Source organism: Corvus moneduloides, chromosome 2 (assembly GCF_009650955.1).
Source record: "Corvus moneduloides isolate bCorMon1 chromosome 2, bCorMon1.pri, whole genome shotgun sequence".
Taxonomy (NCBI): domain Eukaryota; kingdom Metazoa; phylum Chordata; class Aves; order Passeriformes; family Corvidae; genus Corvus; species Corvus moneduloides.
In genome coordinates, this window is record NC_045477.1 from 12,911,147 (window position 1) to 12,923,413 (window position 12,267).

At 34.2% G+C, this 12,267-nt stretch overlaps 1 long non-coding RNA gene across 2 annotated transcripts in view; it reads left to right on the forward strand.

The window, feature by feature from the left end:
* LOC116438454 overlaps positions 1–12,267 on the forward strand; it is a 32,712-nt gene that overhangs the window by 2,477 nt on the left and 17,968 nt on the right. Inside the window, exons 2-3 of one of the 2 annotated variants that reach the window (XR_004237758.1) lie at positions 1,243–1,419; positions 5,006–8,266. This is a non-coding gene — a long non-coding RNA (uncharacterized LOC116438454). Of the gene's footprint in view, positions 1–1,242; positions 1,420–5,005; positions 8,267–12,267 lie in introns of those variants that run through there. The other variant, XR_004237760.1, reaches the window with a different exon arrangement.

The window sequence follows — 12,267 nt, forward strand, 5'->3', positions numbered from 1 at the left end:
TAACAAGGAATTAAGAATCTCTTTAAATTTCTTCTGAGGCATGAATGTGAAATCATCCTATAAAGAAATAACTTACTTTACTAGGTTTGTTTAATTTTGGTTTTGGTTTGTTGTTTTGTTGGGGTTTTTTTTCCAAATTTGATGAATTCAGCATATCCAAGATTTTCTTTGACCTTTTATAAAAGAAATTAACTTTAAAACATATTGAAAAATCTATGTAACAATAATTTCAGGATTTTTTCCTCAAAATTTGATTTTTTAATATGAGCCAAAATTGAAAATCAAGATATCAGCAGCAGATTGATTAACCTGAATATATATATTCTAGAGAATGAGATATCTGAAATCTAAAATTACCCATCCAGAAATCAACTGGAGGATTAAACCAAATTAACAATCTATCATCACTCAGTTCCTGTATGGAACTGGCAGAATAAATGAATCATCATAGCTGTAACTTATTTTGTGTAACCTGGGTTTAGTCCATAGACTGAAAAAAATTATTCTATTAGGTCTCTACAAAAGCCTGTGGAATGTCTCCTTAAAAAAAAAAAAAAAAAAAAAAAAAAAAGGAGATGGCAAAATCAGATGAAAGTAAGAAAAAGAAATCCTTTCACAGTGGTCTTGAAAACTAGAACACAGGATTCAGACAACTAATCAAAAGATTTTTGAAATTACTCTATCATAAGTGTATATTCATCAGCATATAATAAAAGACTCAAAGATAAACTTGTTCCTATTTATTTGATGGCAGATAAGGTAATTGTATCTGTGTAGTCTATCTATCTACTTTTCAAAATTATTATATGGGGTAAAGATTTTGAAACGTATTTTCATAACATCTTCTCTAGTCTATGGCATGTCTTATTTTAGCTTGTCTTTTTGATTGTATTTTTGATCATGCAATGTGTGCTGAGTAGAATTTCAATGAATCCTCTTTTTCTGAGCCACTTCCATTTCAATTACTATTTTTCAATACCTGATGCCTAGTGTTGAATCTTGATTTATTCAATAAATTCTCAAAGAGTTTAAAACAGAAACACAGTATGACCGCTGGTATTTTTTTAGGATCTCTATTTAATGACTTTTTAGCTGAAGTATCTTTAAGTCTTTTTAGTATGTAATAAGAAGTAAATCTCCACTGGTGTAAAGTATCTCTCTCATATTAAAATAAAGCTAATGAGAAGACAGAACTTGCCTGGTTGTTTTCTAATCCCATACTTTATGATGTGTTGATGGCAGTGCATGCTGGGGCACCTCTGAACTGGGCAAGTGCCAGAACAGGGAAGCAGATATAGAAGAGCTTGCAAGAGACATTTTTGATACATCATTGGTGACAGAAGGCCATTGGGAATGGGGAAGAGCAGATCCTGGCTCATAAGGCAAAAAAGAAACATAAAGCAAAACCTGCAGAACCCGGTAAGGGCAAAAATAGAGAACTAAATAACAAGAAAGCAGATCACAAACTTCTTGGATAACAACCCTAAGTTTCAAATCTGCGACTGAATTTAATTTTTTAATGCCTGTCTTGATGCAAAATTTGATGCTTCATGTTTTATTGATGCTGTTTCCTATTTTCTCTTTTCACATGAGAAAATACTGAAGGAGCCTTTAAGATATGTTATAAAGGGAAACTCACACAGTATTTGTCACCATTTCAGAAGAAAAGAAACAAAGGCCAGGAAAAAATACAAAAGTTCTGACTTTTATTTTCTAATGTGTGATGTTTCAATTTAATTCAGTTTAATTTTTCTATTTTTTCTTGTTTTGTGTACATCCCAAGGGGCAAAACATGTGTCTCTATTGTGTTTTGTTAGGAAACTTCCTTGAGGGAACGTTCAATGTTTTCTCATTCACAAGAAAATTACTAAACACAGTATAAAAAACAGTTGAATGTTTAAGAAAAGAAGCACAAAATGGCTGAAAAGTATTGAAAAACCAAATCAGGAAAATTTAAAACAATACTTCTGTTGGTTTTGCAAATAAATAACCCCATTTTACTCATAGAAAACACTGTAATAGAATCATGGAATCCTTAAGGCTGGAAAAGACCTTGAGTTCAGCTGCTAAATCAGCAGCTCCATGTCCACCAATAAACCATGTCCCTAACACTTATGTCTGTACCAGTGGCAGCAGAATTTGTCTTCTTTTCCCACAAAGATCACCTGAGCTATGATGTGTGTTTTCTATAAACTACCCTGGGGTCAACAAGAGATGCCACAGACAAGCACTTCTTTGATACCCAGGTTGGCCACAAGTGGTGTGGCTTCTCCCCAGTAAAGGAGCTGTATCTTTGCAAACTAGAAGATACAGACAGAAACTTCTTTAAGCAGTATTTCTAACTAAAATGCCTACCAGCTTGATTCTGCTTTCAGAGTTGTTTCCCTTTGTCCACATCTCAATTCCACCAAGAAATTAGGGAGGGACTTATGGAAGATCCCTCTGGAGTCTCCTTTCCCCAGAACATGTGCTCTGGGTTTTACTGTGAAGAAGTCTGATCCTATAGTAAAATTTTTTATGTTAATTCTACAACACTGCCCCTTTGGTGGGCTTTGCCATGAATATTTTAAAATTAGATTGATCTGAGGTAATATTTTTGTTGCTAACAGAAGTACAGAACTCACCAAGGTACAGAACCAAGGCCAGGTTAAATGGTTGCTCTGAGGAACCTGGTCTAGGGGAAAGTGTCTCTGCCCATGGCAGGGAGCTTGGAACTGGATGTTCTTTCAGGTCCATTCTAACCCAAACAATACTATGATTCTATAAATGTAATCACAGTTAAGGTTTAGTGTGGCAACATCCAAGCTCTTCACCCTCTCAAAGGATCCTTCTCGTTACAATTTATGGAAAGGGTATCAAGAGAGACTGAGTGTTCATAACCCATACTAAATGTTAACATTTTTGGACCATCCCTTTCTCCCTCTTCTCAACCAAAATGTTGTAGTCTGTAATTAAGTACATTCTCACCTGGTCTAATTTTGGCTAGGATAGAGTTAATTTTCTTCATGGCAGCTAACAACCTCTTAAGATAGAATCCCTCTTTCAGAAACAGCAGAGTTCCATATTCCTGTCAGGTCTGGAGAGGTTCTCCTGCCAGTGATATTGCAAAACAGGCAGGTTTGGAGACCAGGTTTGCATTTTATGGTAGGCACCAGTTTGAAGCCTGCATTCCTCCTTCACAAATAGAAAATATCCCCTGAGCATGCTCTACTTTTTATACCATCCATTATTAATATAAATCAGGATATCCTAATTTCTCTGGAGAGAAGCAGGAAAGAAGGACCTTGGAGAACAGCCAGAACTGCCCTGTCTGTCAGTGTATGCCAGACACTGATTCAAAATCACTTGCAGACATCCAAAGCCCCGTGGTCAAGTGAGGGAGGGGATTCTGCCCCTCTGCCCCGCTCTGCTGAGACCCCACCTGCAGTGCTGCATCCAGCTCTGGGGTCCCAGCACAGGAAGGACAGGGACCTGTTGGAGCCAGCCCAGAGGAGGCCACCAAGGTGATCAGAGGGCTGGAGCAGCTCTGCCATGAGGAAAGGGTGGGATAACTGGGATTGTTCAGCCTGGGAAAGAGAAGGCTTTGGGGTGACCTAATTGGGGCCTTCCAGTACCTGAAGGGAGCCCACAGGAAAGATGGAGAGAGACTACGAGGATCTGGAGTGACAGGACAAGGGGGAATGGCTTCAAACTGAAAGAGAGTAGGTTTAGATTATATTATCAGGGAAAAATTCTTGACTGTGAGGGTGGTAGGGCACTGGAATTGGGAGGGCAGAGAAGCTGTGGCTGCCCCACCCCTGGATAGGCCTCTGAGCAATGTGGTCTAGTGGAAGGTGTCGCTGCCCATGGCAGGGGGATTGGAACGAGATGATCTTTAAGATCCCTTCCAGCCCCGGTAGTTCTACAATTCCACGGCTTCATGATTTTCAATAAACTGCTGATAATACACATAATGCACATCTGCTTCCCAGTTGATTTTTTCACTGTGTAGCCCAAGCTCACCAAAGAGGTGATCTCTGCAATCAACAGGGTGACAGATCTGGGAAACAGATAGTGTTCAAAATCCTGAACTGGGAGCAATTAGAGTCTGGAAGCTAGGCAGAATTAATCCTTCTGTGAAATTCTTTAAAGCAGATTATTTTATGATGTATCTAAGCAAGTTAATCCAACAAAATAATGGGGAACATAAAAAGAGTGAGAAAAGGGAAAGTGTGTGAAAGGTTCAAAGCGAAGATGCATCGAGGAAATTGAAGACATATTTCTAATTATCTATTTACTGTTACTTTTTATTTTTACAAAACGAAAACTTCTTTCTACCTGGAATCTGTGTCTCTATACTGATATACACTGTTGTCAGGTGAATTAAAGGTTTCATTTTGCATGTCTTACTCTTTGTGGGAAAACAAACTCATTTTGGAAGGAAACAGTAGATGCTGACTTTTTGAAATAATATAAGCTATCATCTCTAAAAAAATATTCAACAGTTAGTGTGAGATTTATTTGAAAATGAGTGCTAAAAACTTTTACTATAAAATTTGATTTTACTCAAGAGAGAATAAACTTCTTTGAAGTATACCTTTTGCTATCAACGAGCCAGACTATAACATTTTGATTATATGTGGTATATATTAGTACAACATCACGCTGTTAAAATTGAGGTATTAAGACCAGCAAAAAACTCAAGAGAAGGAAAAGGAAAAAGACATTAAGTTATCACTAATTGCTAATGTAAGGCTGTAAGAAGAAAGAGACATATTTTATAAGGGAAAAAAAGGAAAAAATTACATTCATGGAATACTAGAATGCTCAAGATCAGATAAGAATTATTACAATATTTGTTCTGAAGTTTCTCAGTCCCTTCATCTTTCCTAATGAAGATAAGTGTGTGTAGAAAGTAAAAGGCAACGGTGACAGAGTGAACTCTAGGGATTGAATTCAACTGAATTTGCAAAGCTAATCAGAGATGAAAGAGAAACTAAAAACTTTAATGGTTTCTTTCCAACAGATTTCCATAGGCTGGATTGTGTCTACAGGTAGAAGATGAGGGCAGGGAGAAAGAAACAAAGTTCTTACTGACCTTTTTTGAAATGGAGAAACAGGATGATGAGCCAAGGAAAGCGGTTTTATCAAGTACAGAAATTAATTGCCACAGACTTGGCAATTCAGTAGTACCTATGTCATACCTAAGTGCTGTCTTTCTGAAGATCATCACAGTTATTTCTCCTCTTGGTCCAACCTCTTCAAGCACCCATCTGTAGTACTGAACTTTTTTTCTAAGGTCCACCTGTTCCTTCTGGCCCATCCTATTCAGACAGGGCTGACTTCAGAAATGGATGCTCACTTGGCTCAGAAATTAGCAAGAAGCCCATAGGCAAACATCAAAGATTTATCCATTTACTCAGTTTTCAAAGGCTCATTTCATCCCTTTAAAGCTCCCCCCAGGAAAGTCTTTACAACCAGAGTGGGTTCCACAATTTTTGCAGTCACCAATTATCAAACACAGACTTATTCTTGCTAAGAAAAGTAGTAGTATAAGCCCATCAATCAGCATATCTGGCCAGGATTTCGAGATGTACATAATAGTTTAGTTTAGAATGGTACTTTAGTGATCCTAAAAATTCTCAGCAGAAAACAGCTTTCAAAATGAGAAAAAATTAATTCCAAAGATTTGGAATTAAATTAGTAATTACTGAGATTCATCCAGAGAGCAATAATTCCTATTTTTGCAGGAAGGCAGTTAAAATTGAAGTATAAATTTGAATAATAGCATTGGCACGGACACAATAGATGAAACCAAAACAAAAACAGATTAAAGAATGACTTTTTTTATTGAGTGGAAGGGGTTTTTTATGGAGGTTGTTGGCTCTTGTGATTTCTAAGCGTGAGAGTTGTGGAGAAAATCCTTACTTTATTTTATATCGTAATTTCCAACATGATGTTATATTTCCTGTAGCTTGGAAAACGTCTTTTTTTTCCTGATTTTTATATTCATTCCTGTGAATTAGGAATGCCTCTTTTTCCTGCTTCTGGATTTTACAAATAGAAGAACTTGGGGAATTTTATCCTCTCCTTTTGTTTTCATTGCAATTCAATTAAAAATCTTCCTGTACTTTTCTGTTAGCCTCTTATACAAAGTGAATTCAGCTTATCCACTGTTTTTACCAATATTTATGTTTATTTTATAAAGTAGACTTTTTATTCTTTAGAAGCTAAGACATGATGCTCTAGAACTTTTCCTGTTGTTAATGTCATATATAAATATATATATATGTATACATATACATATATATCTATGTATTTATTTTTCTTCTTTTTTTCTTTTTCTTTTTTTTTTTGAGGCTATGACATTTGTTTTTGAGGCTATGACAAATGTTCCTGAAGGGCAAATGAACAATGCATCCTGCTGTATTATTTTTCATCTTCTATGATATTTTTTAGATTACATCTCACTTTGATCCAAATAACAGGCAATATGGAGTGGACACATCTGAAAAATTAAAAAATTCAATTTTTTGTGCATCATAGCGCCTCATTCAGACAAGGAAAACATATACTCACAAATGGTGACCACAACAGGACTTTTAAGCTTACCACAGAAAAAGTTTAAAATACCAGCAGCTAATTGGAATTAATTTCAGACATTGATTATCTTCCAATAAATTAAAAAAAAAAAAAATCTTACATCAATTCCCATCCATGACAAAAATGAATAAATAAAAATAAATTACTGCATTGAGCTAAAAGTGCAACCATTTTAGGGGAGCATATTTACTATCTGCTAAAATGGAGAGCTATGTGTTTTTCAAATCAGCTGGAACAGCTTAGCTATATTTCTTAAGGCTGCTGTAGATTTTGTGCTGGAAACCTTCTATCTTGATAAATGGTTTGTTTATCTACTTGTATATTTGGCATCATACGCAGTCATTGCCTAAATAGATGGTGATACTAAATCCTCTCTCCTGACTTCAATCAAACATTGCACTTCACCATAACAGACTGAATAATCTTTTGCTACCTTGCCATATAAATATAGGAAATCTGATGAGATTTGCTTAAGCGAAAAAAAAGAAAAAGAAACACACCTTTTCTGAGCATCCCAGTAGTTTTTGCTCCAACAGTTACAGAGCTTGGAAGCACATACTCTCCGTGGTGAAACCACTTGTGCAGATACTAAGAGCACATTACCTGCCTGATGGTGACCAACTTCTGTTTCTCCCAAAGAAAAATCCACCCAATGAAAACATTTCAGGAGAAATTAAGTGTTGTCAAGCTGTAATGAGTTCCCTGACATCTGAGGAGTTTACCATGATGCAGATGATCTTTTTATAGTTCTTCCATTGGTGGTAATAAAGCTATTAGAAAATAAAAAAACCCACATGTTGTGTAATTCAGATTTGAAAACCCAAAACTTGACTGCACCAGACACCAAAGCTGCTTATCTGCTGCACTGAGGGTTAACTTAGATTTCCTATAAATTTAGTTTCTAAAATAAAAAAAACTCCTCTATTTGGCTCTTACTGCAAGTGTTTAAACACTGTCAAGGTCTCTTGTCATAGTATTCATGACTGATTTATTCCCTTTCTATAAATCAGCCAAGAGAAAAGTTTTATGTTCAAACAGAACAAAGAAAGCCCCACAATAATCTTCTGTTCTTCCGCTCCACTCTGCAAGAATAAATTTGGAAAACATAAGTGAAAAAGAAAAGACAGAAGGAAAAACAATAAAAAAGAGGAGTGAATAATACGTGAAAGTCTCACAGTTACATTTATAGACTGTGAGCCCTTGGTACAGGAGATGTTATTTGCTCTGGGTTTATTTACACTTAATACAATAGTTCATGATTAGAGCACAAAAACACTACTATCACCAAAGAACAAAACAACAAAATAACAAGTGTTCAGGGAGAGCAACAGATAGGAATGAATGTCAGAAGAGACCATTAAATCAAGTGGTAAATTCATTCAAGCCACCAGTCGTTGATATGAAATCTTACACAAATAGTAGGAACATATTCAGTATAAAGCAATTTTTTCTTAATTTACTAGAGAAAGACAGCTATTTAAAGAAAAAGCATGTGGATATAAGCAAGAATTTATTTTGTTTAGTGGCAAAAAGTGAAATCAAAAATCCTTGTCGAGTCCTAACTGTTGCTCAAATATGTACACAATTTTCAAATGTAACCTTATGTGATTGGAACATATATTTTAAGTGGTATTTAAGATAAACTACTTCTGTAAAATAAAATAAACATGTTTTTTTTATCCTATAAAATAATGGTTTTTTCTAGACTTAAAATTATTTTTACGAGATTTTTGTATCTATTATCTCATGCAACTCTTATATTGCTAATAATAATCTCTAAATCTTCTTGCATTTAGACTAAATTACATCATTTTTTGAAAAGTTGATTTTATGTATCTCTTTGGACAATTAAGATTGCTAAAAGACTGGAGGTTGGCATTTTGTTGTTTGTTGTGGTTTTTTTGGTGGTTTTGGGCTTTTTTCATTTTTCCTGTAGGACAAACTTACTTATATGTCCCAGCAGGAACTTGGCCCATTTGGGGAGAGCGTGGAATAACTTATGTGTGTGCACTGTATGTCTTTGTTTTTATTAGAACTTAGTCTGTCACTCCTTTCATTTGTTGTTTCTACCAAAATGAAGAAATATAACTGCACATCCCATTTTTCCCCACAATGACCTTCCATTTGCCTAGGAAAACGTCAGTTTGATTCTGTCCTTTGGTTGGGTTTATGTCTTATTCTGTCCTGGCATTTTCTGGAAATATAAATATTAATATTGAAAATGGATACATTAAATTGCAATCATAGTTAGGCTAGAACACAGAATAAAATCACGCAGTATTTCACTGCAAACAATGGAGAATAAACTACACTCCAAAACCACAATGCTAATCAGGGAAACAGTTGTTGACTACTCCATATAAAAACAAAAATCCCATTTCCCTATTTCCATTTTATTTCACTTGAAATTGTTTTCTATAATCAGTCCAAACTCATAAATAGTTATCCTTTTAATAATGGATCTTTCATGAATAAATAAATATTTCAAAGATAAATAACTATGTTTACAATGACAACTCAGTCTACTGAATGAAACATTAGTTGTCACTTATTCATCCATCATCAACATCAAAATTTACTTGTTCCTTGCCTCTTCTGCTAGTATAAAAAATTATTTTTAGTCATCTGGCTGCTTTAATGACAAATTCCTCTGAAAACTGCCATTTATAATCAAATGAGTCTCCTTTATGCTTGAAACATTGGCTATGAAAATGTAGAGTTCATTGTTTCTATAATAGAGACCAAAAGTAAAATTCAAGATTTGCACTTACAGCAAGTATTTTAAACATGTTTTGATCCAATTAAAATGATCAAAATAGCCTTCCACCTCTTTTCTCAGAAAAGATTACTTCACATCTGAAACCGAATAAATATTTTATTATATTGAAGTAGATTGCAGCAAACCACTGCTACCACATATTAGGAAATAAATAGAGAATAATTTTCCCCAAGATGAAAAATTCTGTAAAAACACATTAAAGTATTGTGTAAGTAAGTATGTGTAAAAAGAAATTATAAAGGCAAAACATTGTAGATATATGAATAATGATTGAAACACTAAACAATTAGACTTTTTAGGTAAGTTAATTAGTCTTTTTAGGTAAGTAAACTTTTTCATATTAGTCAGAAACACTTTAAGAACTCAGACTACAGAGCAATGAAAATCACAGCACTCTAGTTCTAGGTACAAATGAGGAGATCTAAAGAAATTTTAGGGGAAAAATAGGTCATTTTAGCTGACAATGCTCTGAAAGCCTTTTCCCTAATGAGAAACAAAAGAATGAGAGATGGAAAAAAAATGTTTCCATTGCTGATTTTTAGCCCACGAGTAAAGACTTCCAAATGATTTACATGTTCTTGACAATTTGCTCTTCTGAGTTTATTTTCTCAGGCTATCAGATTCAATCTCTTAAGAATTTCAGGGAAAGCTGCTTCAATTTTAGTTTCAGAATAATCTAGTATTCCAATCTTAAGATGCATTTATTTTGAAAATGTTTCTAAAATGTATTTGTTATGATTATTCTCTCTCTTCAGTGACCGAGTAGTTTTACTAAGAAATCATGGTGCAATAATGAACAGACTTCAGAGACTGAGTAAAACAGTTTAAGATTCTCTACATGTCGCCAAAGAAAGTCTGGTTGCAAATACATGAGGTAGCCACTTCATTGGCTCTTATTTTGTATATGCTTTTAATCACATGAGAAGGGAGAATAAAATAAACTGTTAAAATGTAATCTATTCCAGTGCTGGCACACTCTTCTGATACATTTAATCTTCCTCAGTTTCCATGATTTTGACTAGAGGAGGATCTGATAAATTCCATCTGAATGCTTTGATTGGATTTTTTGTAATATTTGTGCCTGAGTATAGAACTCAAGAACAAATTCCAAACCCCTCTCCAGTTATGCTAATTTTTAGAACAAGTTAGAAGAACTTGATTCCCTCTTACAGTTAAGCTGACAGTATGTGAAATGAAGACTTTGTTCCTGCAGAATGTGGTGCAGAAAATAAATTTGTTTTAAATTATTATTGTGAAATCCAATAAAAATCTGCATTGTGAACTAGAAATACATTTTTCTTCATTTTTTGTTTCTTCATTCCCTATTTTTACAACCTATTGCCAGCACTCCATCCTTTAGGTCCTTTCCAACCTGGTAGTCTATGATTACAAGATTCCATTATTATTTTTATATTATTTAATTGCTCTACACCATTTTAGAGAGTAGACAGATAAAACAGTAATTTCCTATGCTAATTGAAGTTCAATTTACTTTGAACCACCTCTAGTAGGCTGTTCTATTTTTACTTTCAATATTACTATAACTCTCTCACAAATTAACAATTTTGAAAAAAACAAAATGATAATTTAGAATGTTTTTAGGTGACTTATACTTTCTTACATGAACAGCAGCTTTTTATGGAAAACAGTCCCAACTGGCAGAAAAACACAATTTGTTTTGCTAAAGGAACTGAGAGCAATTTGGGTGTATGTGCCTTGGTAAATACCATGAAGAAGCATAATTACATCTGGTCTTGAATACTTTCATAATGGCAATACAAATCCTGTCACATTAACTAAGTCCTAAATTTTGATGACTCCCTAAAGTGAAGATTAAAAATGTCATATTCTTAATATATCATGAAGCATTGCACAGATTTGCATTGCTACAGGGTTTTGAAATAACCTGAGAAAAATTAATCAGAAAATTGGCTCATCCCTCCTATCAACATAAGATTATAAATCACAGAATACTTTGTCAAATTCTTTAATGCACTTATTGCACATATTTGTTTAGAAGAAGTTGCCTTGATTCCTAACATATGGAGCTGCAGTACTGAAGCTTCACAGTTTAATGCTAACTGAAGAATACCATGCTAACCTAATATCCCTCATCTGCAGATATTTTCAGTGTATTTTTGAGATCATGGATGAATTAACATTAGAAGTCAGATATCAGTAGAGAATAATTCTTTAGATACACAAATTTTTGAAATATTTGTTTAAAAGCTGCATGCTAATACCTGCTGTGCTGAGCTCCAAGGCCTTACAAAACAAAACATCTGTACATTAATTAAATGATGTGTACAGAAAGCATCTCTTGGAATATCGGAGGAAAACAGAATGCTTTAAGTCATAGTTTAAATCAAAAAAATTGAACCTGAAATGGTGCCAAGAGTAAATTAAAATCTTTGATGACCAAATATTTAAATAACTTCATCTAATTTGGAAAACAAATCCTGGGTTCAATTCAGCTATTCAGTTCTCTCTATCATCTTAGATGAATTTAAGCTTCCAAAACACTCCAAAAAGTTTGTGAATAACATTTTTTCAAAACACATAATTTGATCAGATAGCAATCTGAGCAAATAAGAACTTACAGTAATGTTCTCTACCTACTCTATGCCCAAATAACTATACAACTTCTTATTAAATAATTTACTAACTGAAATTCTCTCCATTGCTATCATATTAGTGAATGATTAGTTTAAATAATGATGGGCCAATTCAGGTGAATTTGTGCCTATTTAGCTATGATTTGACTTTCAAGACTCTCCAATTTAGAGCACAATGGAAACACCACAAGAACCTCTGTCTTACATAAGGTCTGGTATCTCCTTCCTCAGGGTAAGTGTGGGTGCAATATTTTACGAGGAATTGCATGACAAACATTGAGCTGATTGATT